This window comes from Monodelphis domestica, chromosome 8, assembly GCF_027887165.1.
Source record: "Monodelphis domestica isolate mMonDom1 chromosome 8, mMonDom1.pri, whole genome shotgun sequence".
Classification (NCBI taxonomy): domain Eukaryota; kingdom Metazoa; phylum Chordata; class Mammalia; order Didelphimorphia; family Didelphidae; genus Monodelphis; species Monodelphis domestica.
Genome location: NC_077234.1, coordinates 166,765,875 through 166,777,543, shown reverse-complemented (window position 1 = coordinate 166,777,543; position 11,669 = coordinate 166,765,875).

Below are 11,669 nucleotides of genomic sequence, written 5' to 3'. Positions count from 1 at the left end.
AGAGCACTATTACTAATGAATATTAATATCAAAATGTTAAATAAAGCACTAGCATAGAGGCTACATTATTATGTTAAAAAATATTCACAAAGACCAAGTTAGATTTATATTAAAAATGCAGAAGTATTCTAATAATGAAACTACAGTGTAATCTAACAGTAAACTAAAATATAAATATAATAATAAACTAAAAAAACTTTAAATATTATTTCATTTAGAAAAAACAACAAAATATACCACTCAATCATAATAAAAACACTAAAAACAATGTGAATGATAAATCCTTGCTTTAATATGAACAAAAAGCATATACCTTAAAGCAATAACAAGTATTAAACTATAATGAGAAAACAACAGAAACTATCCCAATAAAATTAGGAGTAAAGTAAGTTGTCCATTGTTTAATATTATGCTATAAATTCTAGCCACGCCAATTCTAAAAAAAGAAATTGAATGAATAAGCACTGGCAAAAAGGAAGAAAAATTACCTCAATTTACAGATGTCAACAGAATTTGCCTTCTTTATATACAAATCGCTGATTTGTTGGAGCCAAAGTAAAATAGAACTCAAAAATAAGAAAGAATATGGAATACAATTTATAAAATCTTAAAGATCCACTGAATGAAATGAGTAACAAGTTTCATTTACTAAAAATAGGAAAAAAGTAACGGACTGAAATCAATTACAATTTTGTATAGAGGTTTAATTGATGGAAATTACCTTAGCCAAAAAAAAACTATGACTGCTTACCAAGTAGAGAGATACAACAAAGAAGAAGAAGGTCAGTTTAGAATATAAACTTTATTTTTAAAAATCTTATGGAGGATTAAGGAAGGTTAAGATCAGTAGTGCCTCATAAATAGTAAGAAGTAGTAGAAGAGAAAAAGAATGTTAAAGTTTGGTGAGAAACCCAAATAGGGAAAGCTATCCTGAGGGCATTTAAATATAAGTAGAAAGAAAACAACAAAGACACAATATGGAAAATATTTGCAAAGATGTTTTTTAACAAATTCCTTTTGCCACCCAGGATAATCAAAAAGGACATTGCTAGAAAGAAATAGCAATGAAGAAGGAAATGGCAAGTCCTTTCAGTATCTCTATTAAAAAAAACAAAACCCAACCTCAAATGGGGTCACAAAGAGTCACACATGACCAAATAACAGCAATCAAGCCACTGGATACGCTTCTAGAGGTAATGGAAATGTCAGTGAAGAAAACAAATCTGGGAAAGGCAGCAAGACTAACCAAGAATACACAGAAGATTTCTCTCCTGGAGTCAGCATAAATTGGAGTATTTTAAGGGATGAATTCTTGAGGTATTTTAAAGAAAGAAGATGGAAATGTGGAAGTTTTTCAGTTCTTCCTATTACCCCTGCCAAACATCAACTGAGAGAACTTTGGTTCTCACAAATCATATATTTTCTTTTTTATCTATATGAAATTTTTATAAGAATCATATGCATATATATTGAAAGCATCTTTGCTAAAGGTATTAGTATGCAATAATTCATTAATATTATATTATAGATCATTATAATATTATTATTGGAAGGTTTTTGTAATTGACATTTCACTATATACCATCTCTTTACCATCACACAATTTGAAAGATGTAGAGAATACAAGATGCTATGTACTTATTTACTGATCAGAAAAAAAATTAATAGAATCATAGAAAACACTACCTTAAAGCCTCTACTTCATAATTCTCCATAGAGAAGAAAAAACCCTCAAAACCTGAAAAAGTTTTAAACAGAATTTTATTAGGTCATTTGGTACCGAGAAACAGGAAAAAGGTGCAACTCCCTCTTTGAGTCTTTATGAGGTTATATGATATAGAAAGCAGACAAGGACAGAACATTTCCCTGATTGACCACACATAAGCATTTATGCAGTTCAAGATGTATATCAACAGGTAAATATAACCAGTCCAATCTGGGGAACCCAAAACGTAAGCTCCAGATGGAACCAAAACAAGACCTAGGTGGGATCTAAGCATTCCCTGCAGCCGCCCGGCTTCTCTGGAGCATCTTTGAGGTTAACCTGATTTCTACCATAAGTTTTATATTAAACAATTATCTAGCCATATAAACCTTGGTTCAAATAATAGTAATACATAATAAAATAGTCTCCCACAGTCTCCTGCAATAAGATGTCTTCTAAGCATATGTCAAAGCTGTACAGGATTCCTTTAAAGATATAGTGGAAATAACCTTGCCTATTGACTCTAGTCACTGTTATGTGATGAGAAATAAAATACAAAGACCTATCCTTGCTTGCCAAAATTATTTGCCACTATTATGGAGGAGATTCAGCACAGAGTCCAAGTCAAAAAGGAATTCCCTCTAAGTGATATGATCCTTTTTGGGGGGAAGGATGTTCTACTTAGTCTTGGAATCACAACTGAAGGCATTAGAGTCTTCTCAATAGGAACCACAGCTACCTAAAGTTGTTTCACTATCTATATGTATATTAAATTCCAAGTGGATAAAAAAATGACTCCTGTCCAGACTGACATTTGGTTACAGAGTCTGTCCATATATATATATATATATATATATATATATATATATATATATATATATATATATATATATATATATATATATATATATATATATATGTGCTATACATGTATCTTTTAAAGACATAGAAAGTGAGAATAATGAGTTGGCTCCAGAACTGAAGAGGAATTCTTTTAATGACCTCAAGCTCTTTTCTGAAACAAAGACCTATATTTGTAGAATTAATATTCTTCCATTGTTCTTCTAGAGAAGCGAATCAGAGAATACTACAGTCTGAAGAAATAAAAAGGAAAATCTTCCAAATGGCAATGGGGAGGCTATAGACTACAAAACACTATGAATGAATCAAGAATGATTCAAGAATGTAAGCAAAACTGGAAAAGATGGTATCAAAGAGATATTCAATAAAAAAAGACAGTGGGATAGTCATATTGAGAACTAAAGGGAAACTGGTAAATATCCTAAAATCTCTGTTGGTGTTCTTTTAAGGAAAAAAAAAAAACCTTACCTCTTTTGTCTTGGAATTGATACTAAGAATTTGTTCCAAGACTGAAGTGATAAGGACTAGGCAAATGGGGTTAAGTGACTTGCCCAAGGTCATACAACTAAAAAAGTGTCTGAGGCCAGATTTGAAGTGAAAACCTTTTTCCTAGGCCTGATGCTCTAACCATTGAGAAATCTACCTGCCCCTGTTATTCTTGAAATGTAAGAGGAAACGTGAGGAAGTTTCTAGTGTTCCTAGTAGATGCCTAGGAAAAGTTTGGAAAAGAGTATGTGTACAAGGGAATGATCCAGAAGCAAAGGAAATCTGAAATTTGAAGAAATGCATCAAAAGAGGAGCAGATGGAATCACATAAGACCTTAGGGGATGGAATGGAATTCCAGCCAGGCTCAAAAGCAGTTGGAGGAGAGAAACCAAGGTTCTTCTTGTCTTTGGCTCTTTGGGAGCTGGGAGGGAGAACTACCTTGACTGGTAAAATACCCAAATCTCTCAATTTTGTTATCTGAGCAGAAGAAAGAAGATCTCAATTCTCATCTGAAGACAATCTTTGGGATAAAGACTTTTTCTCTTAGAGGAACCGAACGCTTATTTATGAAGAAGATTACCAACGTTAACCTTCAAAAACTATATTGGGAAGATATTTTAGGGATCTTCTCTTCCCACTGTCCTTTCCCATTACCCTTTCAACAACTTTATACCTAAATAAATTAGATATCTTGATTTGTAATAGAAATTAAATCAGTCTATGTGTTAGGAGGGGAGCTTCAAAATCCATCATTATAAGAAGGAAGCTGAGGGAAAATTTGACTTACCCTACAGTCTAGCCAGACTGAATGGTAACAGCTCAACTTGGGGATGGGGGGAGGAAGTGTCAAGTAGTATTCAATCCCCAAACTGCTGAACATTGGTTCCTTCCTTTTCAAAGTCCCCCTTGCTAGTACAGGTATAGAGAAAAATTGCCCAAGCATGAATTGGTTGTGATGTGCATGAGGCAACACCTCCAACACATTTATCATAGATTCATTATATTACAGTCTGATGACTTACTTAAAGAATCCCAGAAATCAGAGAAGAAACTAATTAATATAACTAATAGCTTTAATAAAGTAGCAAGAAAAGGCAGAAGATGACCAGTCATTTCTGGGAGGTTGGGAAAGGGGTGATAAGAACTTATCTGCCACCTCAGGATTTTTTTTCCTCTAGTTCTGTGTCATAGCTCTGTATTTGTTATATGCTACAGCCTATTCATACCCATCAGGCACCTTTTATCCTTCCAGTGATATTAATTTTTAATTCATCAGCATCTTTACCATTCCATATTTTACTGCTATGCAAATTCTTTAAATATCTCCAGATAAATGTCACTTCCTTATGTCACAAGAGTGACAGGTTACTCAAGAGACATTTCAGCTGCTTCCCAACATGTCCCCATTTCCAAATTTCCCTAACCATTATACTAATACATTTTGCCTGCTGAATAAAATAAAAATTCCTGATCTGGACATTCAATCTAACTCCCTCTCTCATTCCAATCTTATCTTCCATCATACTTCTTCATTTATTCTATGCTTTAGTTATACTCCCACCTCAATTTCTTTCTACTATTGTTCATGCTGTGTTCTATGTCTGTAATTAAGTTTTCTACGTCCCTCATTTCCATCTCCATCTGCTCAATCCCTTCCTTCACACTATAAACCACGCGCAGGATGTTCACCCCATGATACCTTTCTTCTAGGGAACACCTTTCCCCTCAATCCCTGCAAAGATGAAGGGCAGCAGGAATTGGCATCTCAGGTGGTATTTGGTCTATGAAGTCATCCCTGCCTGAGTATTTCAGCTGAAAGTGATATCTGTCTCCTAACTTACAACACTTTGTCTAGACTGCTCATTTTCACTCGTCACACTTCCCCTTCCATATAAATTATTTGCATACCTGTATTTTTCCCCAAGTATATTAAAAACTTCTTAAAAGTAGCATCCAGGTCAGATCTCTATTAATATTCTCAATGGCTTGAACACAGTATGTTTAACATATGTTTGTTGTATTTAATTAAATTGTATGTTGAATTTGCAGTAGTAGAAAAACATACAAGTTGAAAATGTCTAATAGTCAGGGAGAGGTTCAGGACGGTCATTTAAGTACAAGGTCAGACCGCTGAATCTTCTGGAACAATGGTTCCTTTTGCACTTACATGTATTCCTGCAGTGGATGTGGTTAGAAGAAAGGTAAACAGTGGGATTTTTAAGAGTTCACATATTCATAAGGGATGTCTCTTCTACCCTCCTTTCTCCTAGATTTGGCAAGAGGTGAGTCTGCCAAGTGATGAACAACTGCAGCTCAAAGTATGTGATTTCATATTATAGTAGCATCCTTTGATGATTCGGCTCTTTTCATCCAAGGATCTCAAAATGCTTCATAGACATTATATTGAAAGAAAATAGTCCTTCTCTTAATTATTGAAAGGATCGAAGAGTCTTCAAACAAAGATATTTGCCTTGTGTTAGACAATTAGTGCCTTTTTAACTTTGAGGGGGAGAAAACAGACTGACAATAAGATAGGGAGGTTTGAGGAGTCCTTTAGAAGAGAAGAGAGGGAGTCAAGATGGCAGTGTAGAGGCAGCAAAAGTTCAGACCTCTGAAAACCTTTCCTTACCAATTACAAACTAAATGCTCCTAGAGGACTGAAAAATCAAACTTAACAACAAGACAGAGCCAAGGAACCCTCCCACTGGACTCAACGTAAAAGGTACACCCCCAAAAACCTGAATTCGAGAACACTTAGGTTTAAGGGGAAGAAGGAAGGTCCTAGGATCCCTCCCCCACCTAGAGCACTAAGCCTCCAGCAGTAGCTGGAACCCCTGGCCAGGCAACTGTGCTGGTCTGGAGAGAGTACCTTGTGGACAAAGCTCTGCCAGGCTCAGAGCATCGAAGACAGGGGGTGGGGAATCAGTTGGAGAAGAAGCACAGAGCCCAGACCGGGCAGCCTAGTTGCAGCAGCAGAGACACTCCATATCCCCCCACTTCCCAAGGTTTTGGCCTCAGGGAATAACCAGCTCAACCCAGCTGGACTTAATCCTATCAAAGCCTTCAAAGGGCGGGAAAGCACAAGCTCCAACACCCCTCCCCCACAGACTGTGCTGAGAGATTTGCCAACAAAGCTCCAAGGGTGAAGGCTGACAGAAAAATCCAAAACCACAAAAAAATGAGAGGAGCAAGAGCATAGGCAACTGCAGGGAGTAAAGAAGGGGCAAATATGAGCAAACAACAGAAAAAGAAAAAAAGAAATTATAATAGACAGCTTATATACAGGCAATGAACAAAGAGCAAATGGAACAGAGAAGGAGGAGGGAACACCAAGCAAAAAAACAGAAACCCCAGCAAATTGGATACAGGCTTTGGAAGAACTCAAAATACAATTCAAAACACAATTAAGAGAGACTGAAGACAACTGGGAAAAGAACTTAAAATCAAGATAAATCATCTGGAAACAGAGGCAATTCAACTAAAATGATAAAATAGTGCCTTGAAAGCCAGAATTAACGAGTTTGGAAATGAGGCAATGATGAAAGATGGCCTACAAAGAAAATCAGGCCAGAAAAAGAAGGATGACCAAAAAGTCAGGGATGAAATCCAGTCTTTAAGAACCAAAATACAACAACTAGAATTAAGTGACCTCACAAGGCAGTAGGACACTATAAAACAAAACCAAAAGAATAAAAAAAATTGAGGAAACTATGAAGCACCTCATTCACAAAACAGAAGATTTAGAAAATCTTTCCAGTAGAGACAACTTAAAAATCATTGGTCTACTGGAAGACCATGACAAAAGAAAAAGTCTGGACACCACACTACAGGAAATTACCCAAGAAAACTGCACCAATATTCTAGAACAAGAGGGAAAAGTGAAGATTGAAAGAATCCACAGATCACCTCCTGTACTTAATCCCCAACTGATAAAACCCAGGAATGTTATAGCCAAATTCAAGAACTATCAGACCAAGAAAAAAATATTACAAGCTGCTAAGAAGAAGTCATTCAGATACCATAGAACCACAGCGAGGATAATACAGGATCTGGCTGCATCTACACTGAAGGACCAAAAGGCATGGAATATGATATTCAAAAAAACAAGGAAACTAGGTCTACAACCAAGAATAAATTACCCAGCAAAAATGATCATATTCTTATGGGGGAAGTCTGGTCATTTAACAAAATAGAAGAATTCCAAGCATTTGTAAAGAAAGACCAGAACAGAAAATTTGATGAACAAGCATAGAACTCAAGAGAATCATCAAAAAGTAATTAAGAAAGAGGGAAAAAAGAAAACCAAAACAAAAAAAAACAACAACTTTTTTTTAAGAGACCCAATAAGTTAAAATGATATGTATCCCTATAAGAAAAGAGGTCATTGGTAACTCTTAAAATTGTTATTATCAACTGGGCAGCTAGAAGAATTACACTTAGAGGGAACAGTGACAAACTGTATAGGATGAAATACCAAGACATAAATATGTATATAGATATATGTATACATAAATACATATGTGTGTATACAACTAGAACTTAAAAAGAGGTTAATACTAAAAGAAATGGGAAAATTAACAAAAGGGGATAAATTTATATGTCACAAAGAAAATCATTGCGAGAGGGGGGAGAACATCAATACCCTGGAAAGGTAAAGAGGTAGGAGATAGGAAATACTCAACTCTTACATACACTTAAATTGACAGAAAGAGGGAAGAACCATCAAATACATTGGGGCACCGAATTGATTTGCACCCTATAGAGAAGTAGAAGGGTAACAAACAGACTGGTGGGGAGGGAAGCTGTACAAGGAAGGGAGAGGGTCGGGGTTAGTTTAAAAAGACTGTAAAGAAAATAAGAGTGGAATAGGAAGGGGGGGTAGAAAGGGAAGTAAAAAAAGGGAATTAGGGGGACTGATTAAAAACAAAACATAGGTGTAGAAGGAAATAGTGAAAGAAGAAAAGACAGGACTAGGAGTGGAAAATCAAAATGGGGAATACTCAGCTGGTAATTATAACTCTGAATGTGAATGAAATGAACTCACCCATAAAACACTAGCAAATAGCAGAGTGGATTAGAAACCAAAATCCTACCATATGCTGTCTACAAGAAACACACATGAGGAAGGTAGACATGCATAGGGTAAAAGTAAGAAGATGGGGCCAAATCTATTGGGCATCAACTGATAAAAAGAAGGCAGTACTCACAATCATGATATCTGACAAAGCCAAAGTAAAAATAGATATAGTTAAAAGAGATAGGGAAGGTAATTACATCCTGATAAAAGGCAGTATAGACAATGAGGAAACATCAGTACTCAACATGCATGCACCAAATGGCATAGCATCCAAATTTCTAAAGGAGAAACTAGTGGAACTCAAGGATGCAATATATAGAAAAACTATGCTAGTGGGAGACCTGAACCTTCCCCTATCAGAATTAGAGAAATCAAACCAAAAAATAACTAAGAAAGAGGTCAGACAAGTGAATGAAATCTTGGAAAAATTAGAGTTAGTATATATGTGGAGAAAAACAAATAGAGACAAAAAGGAATACACCTTTTCAGCAGCACATGATACATTCACAAAGCTTGACCATGTACTAGGGCATAAAAACATTGCAAACAAGTGCAAAAGAGCAGAAATAATAAATGCAACCTTCTCAGATCACAATGCAATGAAAATAATAATTAGCAAGGGTACATGGAGAGGCAAATCAAAAATTAATTGGAAATTAAACAACACAATTCTCCAAAATCAGTTAAAAAACAAATCATAGAAATAATAATTCCATTGAAGAAAATGACAATGATGAGATTTTCAAAATCTATGGGATGCAGCCAAGGCAACACTAAGGGGGAAATTTATATCCTTAAGTTCATATATTAACAAATTAGAGAGGGCAGAGGACAATGAATTGGGCATGCAAATTAAAAAAACTAGAAAGTGAACATATTAAAAATCCTCATATGAAGACTAAATTAGAGATTCTTAAAATCAAAGGAGAAATTAATAAAATTGAAAGTCAAAGAACTATTGATTTAATAAGACTATTAATAAAAAATAAAAAAATTATTTGAAAAAACAAATAAAATAGACAAAGTGCTGGTCAATCTAATTTAAAAAAGGAAAGAAGAAAACCAAATTGACCACATCCAAGATGAAAAGGGAGACCTCACCTCTAATGATGAGGAAATTAAGGAAATCATTAAAAACTATTATGCCCAATTATATGGCAATAAATATGGCAATCTATGTGATATAGATGAATATTTATAAAAATATAAATTGCCTAGACTAACAGAGGAAGAAATAGACTACCTAACAACACCATATCAGAAAAGGAAATTGAACAAGCCATCAAAGAACTCCCTATGGAAAAAATTTGGTACTGGCTATGAGAAAAGAGGATCAGTGGAATAGACTTGGTGTAAATGACCTCAGCAAGACAGTCTATGACAAATCCAAAGACCCCAGCTTTGGGGACAAAAATCCACTATTCAATAAAAACTGCTAGGAAAATTGGGAGAATGTGGGAGAGATTAGGTTTGGATCAACATCTCACACCCTACACCAAGATAAACTCAGAATGGGTGAATGACTTGAATATAAAGAAGGAAACTATAAGCAAATCCGGTGAACACAGAATAGTTTGCATGTCAGATCTTTGAGAAAGGAAAGACTTTAAAACCAAGCAAGAGCTTGAAAAAAATCACAAAATGTAAAATCAATAATTTTGATTACATTAAATTAAAAAGGTTTTGTACAAACAAAACCAATGCAACCAAAATTAGAAGGGAAGCAACAAATTGGGAAACAATCTTCATAACAAAAACCTCTGACAAAGGTTTAATTACTCAAATTTATAAAGATCTAAACCAATTTTACAAAAAAAATCAAGCTCTTCTCCAATTGACAAATGAGCAAGGGACATGAATAGACAATTTTCAGTTAAAGAAATCAAAACTATTAATAAGCCCATGAAAAAGTGTTCTAAATCTCTTATAATCAGAGAGATTCAAATCAAAACAACTCTGTGGTATCACCTTACACCTAGCAGATTGACTAACATGACAACAAAAGAAAGTAATGAATGCTGGAGGGGATGTGGCAAAGTTGGGACATTAATGCATTGCTGGTGGAGTTCTCAATTAATCCAACCATTCTGGAGGGCAATTTGGAACTATGCCCAAAGGATGATAAAAGACTGTCTGCCCTTTGATCCAGCCAAAGCAATGCTGGGTTTATACCCCAAAGAGATAATAAGGAAAAAGACATGTATAAGAATATTCATAGCTGTGCTCTTTGTGGTGGCAAAAAAATTGGAAAATGAGGGGATGCCCTTCAATTAGAGAGTGGCTGAACAAATTGTGGTATATGTTGGTGATGGAATACTATTGTGCTCAAAAGAATAATAAAATGGAAGAATTCCATGGGGACTGAAACAACCTCCAGGAATTGATGCAGAGTGAAAGGAGCAGAACCAGGAGAACATTGTACACAGAGATTGATACACTGTGATACAATTGAATGTAATGGACTTCCCCATTATTGGCAGTGCAGTGATTCTGAACAACCCAGAGGGATATACAAGAAAAAATATTAACCGCATTCAGAGGGAAAACTATGGGAGTAGAAACACAGATGAAAAACAACTGTTTGATTGTATCCATCAAGGGGATATGGCTGGGGATGTAGATTCTAAATGAACATCCTAATGCAAACATCAACAACATGGAAATCGAATTTGATCAAGGACACATGTAATACCCAGTGGAATTGAGCATCAGCTATGGGAAGGGTGGGGGGAGGGCAGGGAGGGAAATAATGTGATTCTTCTAACCAAAGAATAATGTTCTAAATTGACTAAATAAATTAATTTAAATTAAAAAAAGAAGAGAAGAAAGCAGAATATTTAGAAAGCAATGCTTATGTGAGTAGGAGTTATAGAATGAATGAAGATGAGTTAAGCAAGAATGTACAAATCTTCTTTTTCATTATTATTATTAAAGATAATAAGCAAGTGAGGGGAAAGATCTGAAAAGTCTTCATTCAATCACACTTTCTTAGACTAGTTCAAGTCATGCTGAAAAATCCTCTGATGCCTGTCATTATTCTACTTTTCCCAGGCTCCATGCAATCTCAAAGACCTTGGATAGATGTCCCATCTCTTCTATATCCATTTATGCCATGCTTCTTAGAAGAGCCGCTATATGTGCCATCTCCCATATAAAGCTTTTCCTGGACCTGCCCCTTCCCAAATGAAGGCAAAACTTTCCTGCTCAGCACTTTGCCCAAATCTCTCCTTTACATTTACTCCACTCACTCTTACTCATCTACCTATATTTATGCTTAAATATCTATACCCTTTCACTTCTCTACCTATATTTATATTTCTATATCTATACTCTCTTACCTATTATCTATAACTAGATATTACCTCATACTTATCTGAGTACTTGCCCAATATCACATTATTCTAAAAGCATCTTATTAAAAGTATGTTTTATTTCCTTTTTACATCATGAGCATTGAACATAATGTCTTATACATAGCAGCAACTTAATAAATATTTCTTGAGGTAAATTAAAATAAATTCAATGATTGATGTTAACCA